The sequence below is a fragment of the Rhamphochromis sp. 'chilingali' genome (genome assembly GCF_963969265.1).
Source record: "Rhamphochromis sp. 'chilingali' genome assembly, chromosome: 13".
Taxonomy (NCBI): Eukaryota; Metazoa; Chordata; class Actinopteri; order Cichliformes; family Cichlidae; genus Rhamphochromis; species Rhamphochromis sp. 'chilingali'.
Window position 1 is genome coordinate 30,297,803 of NC_137940.1, and position 15,716 is coordinate 30,313,518.

Here is a 15,716-nt window from a genome sequence, read left to right on the forward strand (position 1 = left end):
TACATATTTAGGCAGAATTTTGTAAATATCTATTTTTCATCTTTTAGCAGCATAGTGCTTTTTTCCCAATTATTTTTTTAAAGTCAGGTTAAGGCTCCAAAAGCACAAAGGCGATATAAGGCTGGTGGCTCTCAACAGTTTTTGTTTGCTACATGGATCATTTTAGTTCAGCTGGGTGTCTTTCCTTTTGTTATATTTCTTTAAGAATTCAAAATGTGTTAATTACATAAATAAAATGTAATTTTCTCTGTAGCACTTCATGGATTTAAGCAACACACCTTAGTTGTTCACACAAAGCATAAAAGTAAAAAACAATATATACAGTGTTATCTTCATTTTAGATGTCAAAAAGTATTTGCGGCTCCCAGTGTTTTCTTTTGCCTGGAAACCGGGTCCAATGGCTCTTTGGGTGCTAAAGGTTGCTAACCCCTGGCCTAGGGGACCAAGCGTTGACCCTTTGCCTCTTGTTAATTCACCTTTACAAGGAAATGTGTGCTCCTACTATTTTCACCAGTTCGTAGAACTGAACTACATCATTTCTACTCCGGGGAACTGCTTAGATCCAGTTGGGAGTAGTTGGAGAGGTCTTAGAGAAATCTAAAGGTTTCGAACAGGGTTATCTTAAGTGTCTTTGAATAATCTTGATTTTAATGTTAGGACATATAGAATAGCATAGCCCTTCCCTTCTAGAATAATCTAGAAAGGATGGGTTATGCTCAATTATTACACTGCGTTGTTGTTCGATGTTCCCATCCACTTTGACACCACATGCTAGAGAAATTGCATCCTTTATCACACCAGCTGAATTATTTTCAGTTACAGTTATGCCATTTGGGTTGAGAAATCCTCCTGCCACATTCCAGTGCCAGACGAACTGCATCATTTCTGGTTTGGAAGGGTGTGCTGTATTGATATGATGTAGTTTTATATAGCAACACCTGTCAAGATCATCTTAGGTGCATCCAGGCTTTGTTCATCTAATTAAGGCAAATGTTAGAATGAGTCTTGCCAAATGTGAGTTTTCTAAGGCCACCTATTTGGTTAAGGTGGTTGAACAAGAGAACGCACATCCCTTCAGAGCCAAAGTGGAGGCTCTTGAGTTCCTTCCTACCACTACTAAGAGACAATGTCAGTGTTTTCTTGGAATGGAGTTTTACCATGAGTTTTTAAAAAATTCTCTCCTGTGGTTCCTCTAACTAATGTAACTCCCAAAGTTAAGTTCTAGTGGTCAGATCACTGTCAAAAAGCCTTTGTGGACATCAAGGCTCTTCTTGCTTCTGCTTCAGTACTTGCAGGGTCATCTTATCACAGTTTCACGAAACTAACTGTAACTTATTAAGTAATTATGTTCTCCACGTTCCACTGCTACACCAAATCAGCTTGAGTAGTCCGGCCATTCTTGTCCGATGTCAACATGGCATTTAAATCCAGAAAACTGCAGCTCACTGGATATTTTCTCTTTTTGGGTCATTATCTGCAAACCCTATAAACCCTAGTGTTGGTTGTGTGGTAAATTCCTAGTACATCTGCAGATCTGTTGTTTCACCTCATCTGGATAGTCTGATATTTCAGAAACCAGCAGCCATCCGAAGTTCAGTGTCACTTTAATCACTTTTCTTTCTCATTCTCGTGCTCTGAACTTCAGTAGGTCATTCTGACCATGTCTAAATCCCTAAAATTGCTGCTACATGATTAGATATTTGCGACAGCGAGGAATTGCACAGGTGCACCAAATAAAGTAGCCAATGAGTATATGGGGTTTCACTGCCAACTACCTTTTGCATACTTTCTGCCAGCTTAAATAGTTTATTTTATTATTTTATTTCTCTAACTTGCTGTAAAAGCACTTGAGCTAAAAGGCATCCATCCACAGCCTTATTTTTAATATGCATCACAAACAGAGCCATTGGCAGTCCTAACTCAGAACTGACTCCAAGTTAGGAATGCCAGTCAGGCACTCGCCACCATCTACGAAATACCAGAAGGTCCTCTAGAAATCTTGTTGTTATGGAAACATGGTGTGAGACTGAGACATGCTATTGATATAACACTGAAAAAAGGTGAAATATTAGGAATTGGCACCTAGAAATGACTGACAACATTTGTGTACACAAAAAAGGGCAATGAGAGAAAAATAGATATACGAAGTGAGAAGGAGAGAGAGATAATGGATGACAGAAGATATGTTATCTCATAGTTTTGTAGTGGAAATAAACTGGAACTCAAGGAGGAGGAAAATAAGGTAGGGCTTAAAGGTGCATAGCATGGAATAAAAAAGAGATGCAACAGAGATTAACTGATGTACAGCTGAAGGAATAAAAAGAAGCAGCAGGCAGAGGGAGCCTCTCTAACAGGAAGAGAAAGCACAAAACGAGACAAAGGGAGACTGAATTCTGTCCCAGCTATGATACGAGCTAGGCCACGTGCACTGAGACGGGGAGTCAAAAAAAGGAACACAGTATGAAAAGAGAAGTGACAATGACTTTTGATTGTTCAGACTGAAGTTTGGAAGATAAATTAGCATTGGAAAAGAGATCTAAGCCACACTAGAAGCCAAAGCATGTGAGAAATAGGCACAAAGGCTGACTAAAAAACTGCGCCAGAAATAGGAAGATTGATTTAGAAATCTCTCTGACCCAATGGGTCACTGATATCCAGTGTTGGTCAAGTTACTTGAAAAAAGTAATCAGTAACTAATTACTGATTACTTCTCCAAAAAAATAATCCTGTTACTTTACTGATTACTTATTTTCAAAAGTAAGTAATTACTTAGTTACTTAGTTACTTTTTAAAAAACACGATTTACAACCTGAAGAGGTGATAAAGCGATAGATCTTTCAGCCCAATTCTACTTTTTCTACATAATCCATCATACAAAATGTAATCAAATGGAAAAGTCTCTTTTTTTAACTTGTTTTATCAGTTTTAATCTTTTAACTTTATGCATCAAGCAAAAATTTAATTATATGCAACATTCTCTGACTTGAATAAATTAGTTTAACATTTAAACCTATTTTCTACACATTCCAGCACATAAAATAAAATAAAATATTTTTTGTGTTTACACTCATTCTTTCAAATAGATGCAAGTAAAACACACCAGAAAATAAATAAAGTCAAAGACTCAGCGGTCCTGTTGCTCTATTTTCACCTGTAAAGCAGGACTGCGGTAGGCGGAGGTTTACCCTGGTGCAGGTGTGCCGTGGTCAGTTGAAGAATCCGCGAGTTTCTCTGTGAGTTTCCCATTATGTCGTTGCGCACTCGGTGCTTGCTTGGAAGTTTAGGGGTTTTTTTTCGCTGTAAAAAGAAGTTTTCTTCCCACGCACGATGGACGCTAATGTTTTTGTCACTTTTTATGGAATCAAACTCAAAGTAAGGTCAGTGCTTCCACGCTTTAAACGCTGCACGCTCATACTCTCTCCCACAATCGATATATGATCCACTGTTGATCTGCACACAGCTGTTGTCTCTAACAGCGCACTCGTTTACGTCACTGTCGTGAGACATTCTCGCAAAAAATCATGGTTTTAGTAACGCAGTAACGCAGCGTTCCTACGGGAAAGTAACTGTAATCTAATTACCGTTTTTGCAATAGTAATCCCTACAAGTAACGCGTTACTGCCCATCTCTGCTGATATCACTCGAGCCCATCTGGTTCCAATTCTCAGAGAAAGTTTATAAAGCAGAAGAATTTAGATCAGTAAGAAATATTAAGGCAAGAAACGACACAAGCGCAAATACCATGCCTTCCTGTATGAGTCTCTCAACCCATACTGGACTTATTGGGCATTCCATTAAGGCTGAATACAACAGGTTGCCTAATTTATTCAGGTAATATCGGCCAGTCTGGATCAAACTGTTGAGGAGAATCTTCTTTGTTCTGGCATATGGCACATACAATTTATAAAATGTGACAAGAGAATGGCAGTGTCATTAAAATAATTTCAAAAGCAAATTACCCTGAGGAGTTGAGCCGACAACAATAGGAGACGCACAGAGAGCAAAGGGAAAAGAGAGAGAGAGAGGAATGGAGCTGTACGAGGACTTGCTACTCCCTTCCTCTTTCTCTCTTCTCTTTCCCACACACACTTACACACTCGTTACGCACACAAATGCACACACTTCACGAGCAAGACTGTGGTTCGCTCTGGGAGCAGAGCAGTGTAACGAGGGCAGTCATCACAGACAAGGAGAAGAAGCGCTGAGGTGAGTGATAGTTTCCTAATTTATACTTGCTGTTTAATATGTCTTCAAATTTAAACGAGCAACGTGTGAAAACACGGCGAATGCTGTAGCCAGGCAGCATAATCAAGTTTGAGTTAATATTTGATCTGCACTGTGTTATTTGAGTGCTTTTCAGCAGCCAAGCAAGAATGCTAATTAATAGAAATAAAGTTAAATTCATTTAAGATTGGTCAAATAGGTGATGAAACTGTATTTAATTGACAGCACAGTCAGTGCAAATTCAATTTAAGTCTCTTTTTATGGTCTGATATCAGATTTTCTTTATAGTTTATTGCATTTAAATGCAAAGATGAGGAGAAAAAAAAAGTATAGAAGCAGTACGTATGTGGGCAGTGACGTGGTCATGAATAGAAACTGTCAGATGTCAGAGGTTTGCTGGGCCACTTCTGAGCCTGATGTGAACATGTGAACTAGGCACAAAGACAAATATACAAAGAGGTCATGTAATCAGTTCTGAATATGAGGAAGTGAGATTATTCTTTGTGTGATAATTTCTCTTTTACACTTTGAAGGTCTGTGACATAACAAGACATAACAAACAATGGCGTGTCCAGCGGGGTGGCCTGGGGGGGCACAGGCCACCCCCCAAACCAGACTGGCCACCCCAGGTGCCACCCCAAAGGCAAAACAATAAAATTCAATCAAATATCAAATGTCCGATTATGTTTTCACGGTGACGCTCAGATATCCGAGTGTAAGTGAATGCAGCATTGCTTCTGCGCTATGCGCATCACGTTAGCAAAGGTAGGAGAGCCAAGCGCGAAAGATGGCACTGCAGGAAACAATTTTTCGGTGAAAGAAAATGAGGACAGAATAAATGTCCCGGTAAGTAATATCAAGTTTGTTGAGTTTAGTAAACTTCGGTGAAATTAGAATACCAAGGAAAAAAATAACACTTAAAGAATTATTGCAGCTGTGGAATATTTCAGACAGTATGCTACAGAGGGGAGCTAACATAAGAGTTATGCGTTATAAGATATAATCTAAGTCGTAACATTGCTGTATGGAGCTGCAGATTTGGTTGCAGGTTAACATAGCTGGACTGGCCATCGGGCATACCGGGCATATCCCCAGTGACTTATTTTTTATTTTTTTTGTAATGGCATGAACAATGAGAGGTGGTGGATTGGCCAGATGCAGGTCGATGTGTAGAAATAACTCCGTTGTTTGGTGGTGGCTATGACGGGGCTTCCACAGAGGCAACAGGTGGATGAGGGAAGGGGAGGCAGGAGGAGAGCCCCGAAGCAGCCACCAGTCCGAGTGTCAGGTGAACTGAACTTCAGGTAAGAAGTTATGACCTGCAGTCTATCTGGGTCAGATATAAACCAAGTTTAGGTGGAGTTTATTTTCATGTTGCTGACTTTTTACTGTCAGTTGCAATAACTCATACTGCGTTCTAGCCAGTTTGACGGAGTTTTTATACAGCTGGGTGGGTGCTATGATGTTACTGATAGTGAACTTTATTTTATTCATAAGGTTAGTAGAGTTGCCAACGGCTCCTTAAAAAAATGGAATGGTCCCTCATTCAGAGAAAATATTACACGTTTCGTATTGAGCTGAGAAGAGACGCAGTTTGTCCCGGACTTTAGCTAGAATGGAAAAAAGACACAAAGCTGGATTTATTCTGTCTTTATGCTGCACAGCTGCCTCTTCTCTCATTCTCTCCCCCTCCCTCTCCTGTTGCTACTTCAATCATGAAACTGATCAATGATCAGCTGATCGGCTTTTCTCTCTTGTTTATCGCCCACTTTGCGCCAGAAAGAGGAAACCAGCAGATGTTGCGCTAAACAACAGCAGCACGTTTAAGCTTGATCGGCTGTTGTTAGAATGTATTTAATATTAATTTCTAGTATCAGCTGATGTTTGCTGGAGCCACAGCTGTAAAGCTGCTGGTCATGATGTCTGTTTAGATATGTGGTGAGAGGGAAACATGAAGATGAAACCAGGAGATGTCCTTACTGAATCATCAGAGCTGAACAGGTGATGGAGAAACAGGTTTACCTTTTAGGTGACATGAATGAGTTGAAGGGAAGTTATGAACTGTTTCTGAGAGACAAATAACACCAGGATCCTTTTTTATGTAGCAGACAGCTGGTAACTGTGCAGGGGCGGGTCTAGCAAAGTTTTGCCAGGGGGCCAGGTAGGGCATTAACAGGGAAAGGTGGGCACAAAGAAATACTTTTCTTTCTTATTCTCATTTAAAATACCTAGTTTTTATTAAATAATTATCTAAATCTTACAACCAAAGTTTTTATCTGACGTAAAATGTATAGAAATCATACATGTACCAACAAGACTGTACATCACTGTCACAACAGGGTTTGTTTTCAGTCAAAGTCTTTATGGCTTTACTACCTGGTGGGTCGGTCTGTAGTAAAAATGCCCAATTTTTTTGTCCCAGTCCAGCCCTGCAGGTTAATACTGGCAGTGTCACCATGCCAGCTGACTGTATTTTATCATCAGCCAGTGTTGTTCTTTATCAATATTACCAAAGTTTACGATAAGGCAGCATAGAAAGTATTTACTTGCTTTCAGGTTTCATTCAAATGTTAGTCTTTTCAGTTGTTTCCCCACTTTTTTCCTGTTTCAAAATCAAACACCAGTTTGTGAGAAGATTATCTTCTTTTTTTAACAGGCAGATAAAGTTTTGCATTGGCATTGGCTAATTTGTCAATTGTTTGTTACAAATGTTCGTATTTTAATTTTCAAAAATGTTTTTGCCCAAAACATATGTGCACTATATGTCAGTAAAAATACTATGCAAATATTGTTGTCCTTGACTGCTGAGTAAACACTGACAAAGCACTGATTGTATCTCTTGTACTTTATCAACGCAGTATCTAAAAACTTTGCACCGTAGTGGTTAAAATCTCATTCTAATAAGAGTTAAAAGTGCATTTGGTTATTAGGTTTATAGGATTATTGAATTATGGTTAAGGGTTGGTAGAATTTTTTTTTAAAACATTATCTGCCAATTAAATCTGCCACCCTTCTCCAAATCTGTGCCCCTACCTGGCCCCCCCAACAAAAATTTTCTAGACACGCCACTGATAACAAATATGTCTGCGTTACATATTAGCATGTACTTGTTAGCATGTACATTACTATGCATTGTCCTATTGTCCTATTATCCATAAAGTCTTCCTGGAGTTGCTGATAAACAAAATATAATGATTTTATCCCTTAAACTGTAGGAGTATTGGGAAATAAAATCTGATAAAAATCAAAATAATTAAATTCCTGATTCTATTTTTTCAAATTAGTGATTTCCAGAAGGTTACATTTGGTATTTATAGGCATTTAATATTGGCTATATCTAATAATATTATTTTGTTGTAAATCACTTTGTATATAAGAGATTACTGAGACAATCTGGCTTTTAACTGTTGCACTGGTTTCATTGATTTTTATGGAGTTAAGGAAGGACTAGCTATGCTCTTTCAGCCATTGTGCAGTCACGTCTAATGATACCCACTTTGTTTTAAAACACCATTGCTGTTTCTCTGAGAGACATGCAATATCATACATTTAAAGCAAGATATACAAACTCTGACATAAGCTGGCCTATATAAAATTAAAGTGTGCAGTTATTCAAATAAAGGTCGCCACATACACAGCTCAAACTGGATGTTACACCTAAGTGAGCAAAGAACGAGAAACGGTTACAAGAATAGCAAGAGGATGTGGTTTAGTGTCATGACATGGTCACTGCATCTTATTTGCAGTTCAGCAGTTCAGAAGTTCCCTTTCAAATGTGCTGCTGGTAACTGTATGAACTGTATCAGCTGTATCCCAGCTGATACAGTTGTGTGCAGATTTGGTCTTTTTTTTTTTTTTTTTTTAAGTCTGTGTGTGTCTAACCCACATTACACAACATTATTTCTGTAAAGGACTCTATATGGCTGCAATGATAACATGACAGATGTGATCTGGCAAGGTCAAGCATGACATATTGAGTTCAATCAATCACCCCCATGTGACCCAAACTTGTGTGTGTGTGTGTGTGTGTGTGTGTGTGTGTGTGTGTGTGTGTGTGTGTGTGTGTGTGTGCGTGTGTGTGTGCGTGTGTGTGTGTGTACGTGCGTGTACCACAGCAAAGCATGCTGTTAGTGTCTATGCATATTTTATGCGTCTGATCCCCCTGTCTGTCTGCAGTCGTGTCTGTCGCAGTGTGTTTCATTTCCATGCTTCATCAGGATTCCACAGCTTTCCTTCACTGGTTAGAATACACAACAGCTAGCCTACCAAGCACCCAAGACCAAAGGACAGAAACAAAGGCAAGCAGGAAGACAAATGTGAACACATACACACAGACAAACATGCACGCACATTCACAACAAAGCAGACAGCCACAGATTGCTTTGCAAAAACAGAGGAAGTCAGTGAGCCAAGTACTTGATACCCAATTAAACTGTATTAAGACGAATTAAAGATTTGTATTCCTGATTGTATTATGTTTCTCTAATGGACGATATATGCACATGATCCACGAGTTACTTTCAACATCAGTAGTCCTCTTTAGCACTAGACAAATGTTTATTGATCTGATGATAGTTGAAAAAAAATTACGTTTTCAGAATCGCACCAGCTGCCGTACAGTCTAATCTTCTTTTTGCCGTTGAATAATTTAACCACTTAGCTGCTGTCCAATCATAATCAAATAAATATGGTACTCAAAAATGCATGAATTCATAGCAAAACAAGAGATTTGATTCAGCGCACAATCTCAGGCCATTGCCACACTTCATGAAACATAAATGAATGTATAGCTGAGTTATTCCTTGGATCCATGACTAGTCGGTAGCAACCAGTCTGAAAAGGCAATTTCACCCCTTGCAATTCAGCAGGGGGTGAAATTACCTTTTGGAGTCAGTTGAGAGGGTAGATTAATCTAAACATATTCAAAAGACATTACATTGCATTTATCACAATAGATGTGATTACTTTGATTACCTATTGGGATGATGAGGAGCATCCATTTATTATTAGTTTATTTCTAAAAAGACGCATCTGGCGAACAAAAAAAAAAAAAGAGGTCAGAGGATGAACACTTGGTATTTGGAGAATATCACAATTTAGGCAGAGAGTCCCAGCTGAGAGATAAATAACTCCATTACTCATCCCAGAGCTTAGACCATGTCTGGTAAAGAGCCACTGTTCTAAGTACTTTTCTGCCTGCCTTTCATCCTTATACCCAAATTGGACTCTTTTCACAAGCTTGCTGAGTAAAGAAAGATCTGGGTGAGACAGGATGAAGCCTCTTCAGCTCATTTATATCTCCCTACATTGAGAAGACAAAGACAGGAAAATATTGCTGCAATTAACAGTTAATCACTTTATATTTCATCTCTCTTAAGTCCTCAAAATACTGGATGTCACCTTATTAAACACAGGATGAACTCTTAAAGTGCTGTTTTCATATCCACAAACCCATGCGACCCTTTTCCTCAACACCTGAAAACATTTTTTTTAAACTGTTGTTTTGCAAGAAACTTCTGAGGATAGTGCAGCCTTTTATATCCCGTGGAAAACAAAATACTCAGCAGTCATTACAATCCATTACGGTCCTCAAAATCCATTACCAAGACATATGTTTTGGGTCATGTTAGTGTGTCAGTGCAGACCTACATGTGCATGCATGAATGTGTGTTATTATATACTGCATACAGCTGCAGTAGCACTCACCATTGCTTTCCATTAGGGACAACTAATGAGTGGTTTGTGAAAGAAAACAGATGGTCAGTAATAAAGTGTCTAAATGAGAGATTTTTTTTTTAATCTTTTTTTTTTCTTTCATTTTTACACATCATCACATTCTGTTTCCCAGCATTAAGGTGAATGACACTGACTGACTTTATTTTTTACTATCTACACAGACTATTGGTGACTTTATACTGATGAAAGACAAATGTACGTGGGTCTTTTGCATCTTGTGCTAAATAAATTATGTGTTTACTATAAGTGACTGGTCAAGGCTGTATAATAATATAATTTTTAAAATTAAAACAAATGTTTATGCAAAGATAAACACAGGAAGCAAGCATAGTTAAGTTCTCACACATGCACTGTGACATGGGAAGTTGAACTAATGCACTGAGCTCAGAGCAAGTAAGAAAAGCACACGCATACATAGCGTATATATACATTTTCTGTATGGTATGCCCAAGATTGTGATAAAGTTGCCCTTGTTTTAAAAAAATGACTGTAAGGCCTGTAAGGCCTGTTTTGAAAGCAAGCCAAATCTATTTCTAGCTCTCTGCAAGAAAATGTGCATGAGAGACAAAGTGAGTGACACATTTTGATGATGTAAATAGGTGAAATTTGGGGTCTGTCTGTTGTTCTGTGAGACATAAAGGCTCGTGCATTTAGGAAATGCACTTCATGCGTTAGTGGCTCTGTTATCTGTGTTTGGTCTGGATCAGGGGTAGGCAACTCCAGGCCCCGAGTGCCGGTATCCTGCAGGTTTTAGATCTCACCCTGGGTCAACACACCTGAATCAAATAATAAGTTCATTACCAGGCCTCTGGAGAACTTCAAGACATGTCGAGGAGGTAATTTAGCCATTTAAATCAGCTGTGTTGGATCAAGGACATCTAAAACCTGCAGGACACCGAGGCCTGGAGTTGCCTACCCCTGCTCTGGATGTAGCTCAGTGCTGAGTAAGTCATAGAAATGTGCAGATTAGAAGAGTTCAAAGATTACAGATTTGGTGCTGGTTTCTGTGAAACCAGATTTAATTAAAACATTTCTTTCTTCCTGTCTTGATTTGAAGCCATCGGCCCAGAGTCTCAGCATCTTTATCTAACATGATAAGCAAGTGGCACTGAACCAAGTCTGGCAAATCTCCCATTATCCATTACAGTGTTAGAAAACAGAGAGGCAAACATTACCCACCACCTATTGACGCAACCACATTTAATAGACACACATTGCCCACACACAATCTCTCTTACCTATCTAGTAGTGGTTTTCCACATTCCACCAGGCACACATTAAAAGCGTAAGCCGACATCTCATTAGTGTTCTCAGAGTACAAATACCGCTCTGTAAATCTGTAAACAAGGTCTATGTAGAAAACAAAGCATTAACGTCTGGATGTAAAGCTTTGAATAATTTGTCATTCAAGGTTGTTATTTATTAATGGAAAACTACATACAGTACTGTGCAAAAGTCTTAAGCCCCCCCGCCCCCCTTCATTTCTTTCTAATTTGCTTCCAAGGAGACAGATTTTCTTGTAATTTTGGATAAGTGGTCTTGAACAGTTGTTTTCCAAGCTTTCTGAAGGTCATTCGAAATTTCTTCTTTGACAATTAGTTGTTGATTCACTCATCTCAGTCCAGTCCCTGTCCATTTTCAGAGGAAAGCTTTTATGTTGTTTTGTTTATTTGACCCCTTAACACTGACCGATGAATTATTTAAGCATAAAAAGACACCTAACTCAAGGGATGAACCAACGTTGGGTCTATTCATTACAGACTACTTAGCAATGAGGAGAACCAATTTTAAACTAAATTGTATCTTTAGGTATTTTGTTATTAGCAGCCTGGTACAAAAGCACATCATTTTTTCAGTGTTCTTTAGATTAATCTATGACGAAAGGCAAGTTTGACCCCCCAAAATAGTATTTTTACGTCATTCCCGAAGATGTGTTAGCTGGTGGTATATCGCTGCATGGTGTGCAGTGTGACCTTTAAAAACTGGAGAAAACGTGAGATGTGGAGAACAAAACAAGAATGGCTTTAAAACTACCTTAGCAGATGAACAGTATGTGAAGTCATGTCTTTTTTTTTTTTTAAAAATGCAGAAAATACTGCAAAAGACCTGATACAGAATCTGTGAGATGCATCTTGTCCTTCAGTTGATTCATCTACTGTTTGCTGAATCCTCATCAGAATGGGCACTGTGAAGATGCCATTCTATTTCTTGATATATATTTTTAAAATGTTTTTATTTTTATTGTTATTGTGATAGGACAGCGGGGCAAATGTCACGATCCTGGTTCTTATGACTCTGTGTTTTGAGTTTTAGTTTATTTTGATGTTTATGGTATATGGTTAAGTTCGTTATTTTTTCTTTTCATTTGTTATTAGTTTCCTCTTGTGTCTTCCAACCCCTGTTAAGTCTCCCTTGCCCTTCATGTGTTTCATGTCTGTGTCTTATGTTGTCAAGTTCAGGTTGTCATGTCTGCGTCTCATTATGTTTCCTGTTTTATTTTGAAGGGGTCCTGTGTTCCTATGTTCAATGTTTTTAGTTTTACTCTCCCCTTGTGACGTCATTATGTTCATGTGTGTCAGCTGTTTCCCCATGTGTTTCCGTTTCCCTCATTATCCTCCTGTGTGTATTTAGTCCGTGTGTCTTCAGTCATTCCTTGTCAGGTCGTCTGTTGTTCACGCCATGTTCTTTACGCCAGGTTTCATGTCCAGGTTTTTTCATATTGTGGTTTAGATTCCCCAGTTTAGGTTTGTGTTAATTTTGCTTCAGTTTGCCTTGCCTTTTGTTTGTACCTTTTACCAGCCTCATTAAATGGCTCGCCTTTTGTTAACATTCAAGTTTTGTTCCCTGTTCCTTGGAGTCTGCATTTTGGGTCCTTCTCATCAATTCATACAGTCTGCCCTCGCCAGACTGTGACAGGCAAAGACAGGAAAGCTGGGAATAAGATGAAGATAGGACACAGTGAATAACCTTTGGGCACATTTAAATCAGGACACTGCATTAGACTTGCATATGTGGGTCACATGCTAGTAAGGCCAATAAGCTTCCAGTGGCCATGAGGAAACGGGAAAGGAAACAGGTAGAAATGTGTGACACTGAGGAAAAATGTACTGAAAATCAGTCGCTGCAGGTCTTACAAATTGTTGTTATCTGAAAAATGTCTAATTAGCAGCAGCTTCATGTTTCAGCATGATAATGATCCCCTCCATGCTACCAATGCAATAAAAGGATACCTTGATAGAAAAACACATAATGGAATACTGACCTGCCCAACCTGGACCTCAAATCAAAGCAGTGTGGGATCATCTTGCCAGAAAATGGAACAAAAGGCAGGAAATATCCAAAGAAGAGAATATGAATGTCAACCAAGAAGCCTGGAGACCTATTCCTGAAGACTACTTGAAGAAATTACAAGAGAGTTCAGGCTGTGCTGAAGAATAACCACTCTCTTTTTGAATTATACTTGTCACCGTATGCAGTACTTATACCATATTTCTATTCAAGTTTGCATGTTTCAATAAATCAGTGCACTCATCACCCATTTTCCCAGCAAAATATAGAGAAATGATGGGTGGTTTAAGACTTTTGCACTGTGCTGTGTATTACCATTGTGGCACAAAGTCACTTTAGAAAGTATTCAGGTCCCTCCCATATGGAAAAGATATATATAAATCTTATAAAGTTTGTATCTGTCTTGTGTGAAACTTGTATGAAAAGCATATAAGTGTGAAAACAGATATAAGATCCCTTGAAAAATTATATAATGAAACTTGTATGTTTTGGATACTTACTAAAACAATATATGAAAGTAATGCGAAAGTGGCCACTTTCATGAGTAATCACATATAAGTTTTTACTATTTCTTTTCCGTATGGGCTGCCATGTTTGTTTTAGAAGGCTGGCGTAACCACAGCATTCGAAAAAGAAGTTCCACTTCCTCTGTGATAGAAACACTGAACCTTCCTGATGTTCCTGCAGTAGCGAACAACCTGTCCTGTAGAGAAATAAATCACATCTTTAGCAACAGCCTTTTACCTTTTGTCACCATCTATAGACTCAGACTCAGGTTGAGATAGACTGTAAAAGATATAACTTAGAGGGAAAGCCAATGCAGAAGTGCATTAAACTTTGATTCTTCTAATCATCCAGGTGAGAATACAACTAGTATAGGAAGCTAGACCTCAGCAAAGCCTGTGCATTATCACACAGTGCCGAGACATTTACCTGGTGTTGCATCATATTCACAATAAATGTTTGAGCCCTAGATCTGGTTTTCCCAGTGCCTTTCAGAGTAGAGTTCTAACCTGTGAGTGGATCTTTCCTCCAAAAGTTAACAAACTCCTCCAACAGGTGTCCAAGGGCTATTTGACCCAAGCAGGGAAAAATATCCATAGCTGGCAAGTTTTGGTATTTCAGGTAATCCTAAAACTCCCTGACAGCCATTTCTATAAGCCAATAATTTCCCAAACTTTTCCTTTTCCTTTCTGAATATGAACCTCGTTCCTTGTTCTGCTCACAAGACAGTGAAAGACTTCACTTCTATCCATTTTTAATTAAAAAAAGATTTTTTTTTCAAGGTTTTCTGCTTTAAAATTTAGTTTGATTTAGTAATAACAGTTTTCAGAAGTGCTCCTAAACCCTTGCGGTGATTTCCACCTCAATATTGTGTATTATGGATGAAGTGGCACCTGAAGGCCTGAACATCACGGCCATTTAGTCATGGTCTTTGCCACTAGCATTCAGAGATTGCTCAATTTTCTCTCTCTCTCTCTTTTTTTTTTTTTTTTTTTTTTTGTTAAAATTCCTCCCTCGAAGGAAGGGAGCATATTATTGGTTCTGTTGGTTTGTCTGTCTGTCTGTTGTTGGCAGTCTATTGACCACAGTTTTCAAGATATAATTTTCAAATTTTGTGTGCTGGTGGATTTAAATGACATCTCAAGCTGATTTAATTTTGATAAAATTTGAATCAAGTTGGTCATGGGCACAGCAAATGTGAAAACCAGTGAAAACTTCATATTAGCAAAAAATAAATAAATAAATAAAATATCTATGGATTGTCTTCAAATTTCACAGGAATATACTAGGAGAAATGAGTACCTAGGTTGGCTAAGCATTTTACCTTGACCATCATTTTTAGCACCCGAGGTCAATGTTGTCCTTGAAAAAACATTTGAGAAAACATATTGAGTAACATATCATATAAAAGGGCAAAAAGAGAGTTGTACAACAAACTTTTTATTTTTCACTATGATGCCTATCACGACACAATGATGCCATAACAGACTGATGTCATCATATTGTAATAAAAACATAAAACTTTAGCAATTGCCCTTCGTGGAGGAGTTGTACTTTCTGAGTGCTCTTGTTGTTATTATTATATATTATGTTAATAATATCTTGCTATTGATAGAAAATTTGCTCACATATTGTTTTACAGAATCTTTTACACACTCTAGTTCTCTTTTTATATCCAGTCATATCAACAATTAGGCTGTGTATGAGACGCCCTTGATTTAAATATTTACCGATAACTGAAAGATATTTTTCAGATTGACTGTTTGTTTGAAAACAGGTTTGTAAAATGGAAGCATAAAAGAATACAGAGTGGCATACATGTAAAATATGATGATGCATGTAATGAATTAATTATGTGCAAGCTCACAATGAAATAATTAGCATCATGCATTATACATTTAAAACATTAGGTGTAAGACATGCATGCAACCATCTAAAGCTGCACAAAAGTGAAGCCATTGCTG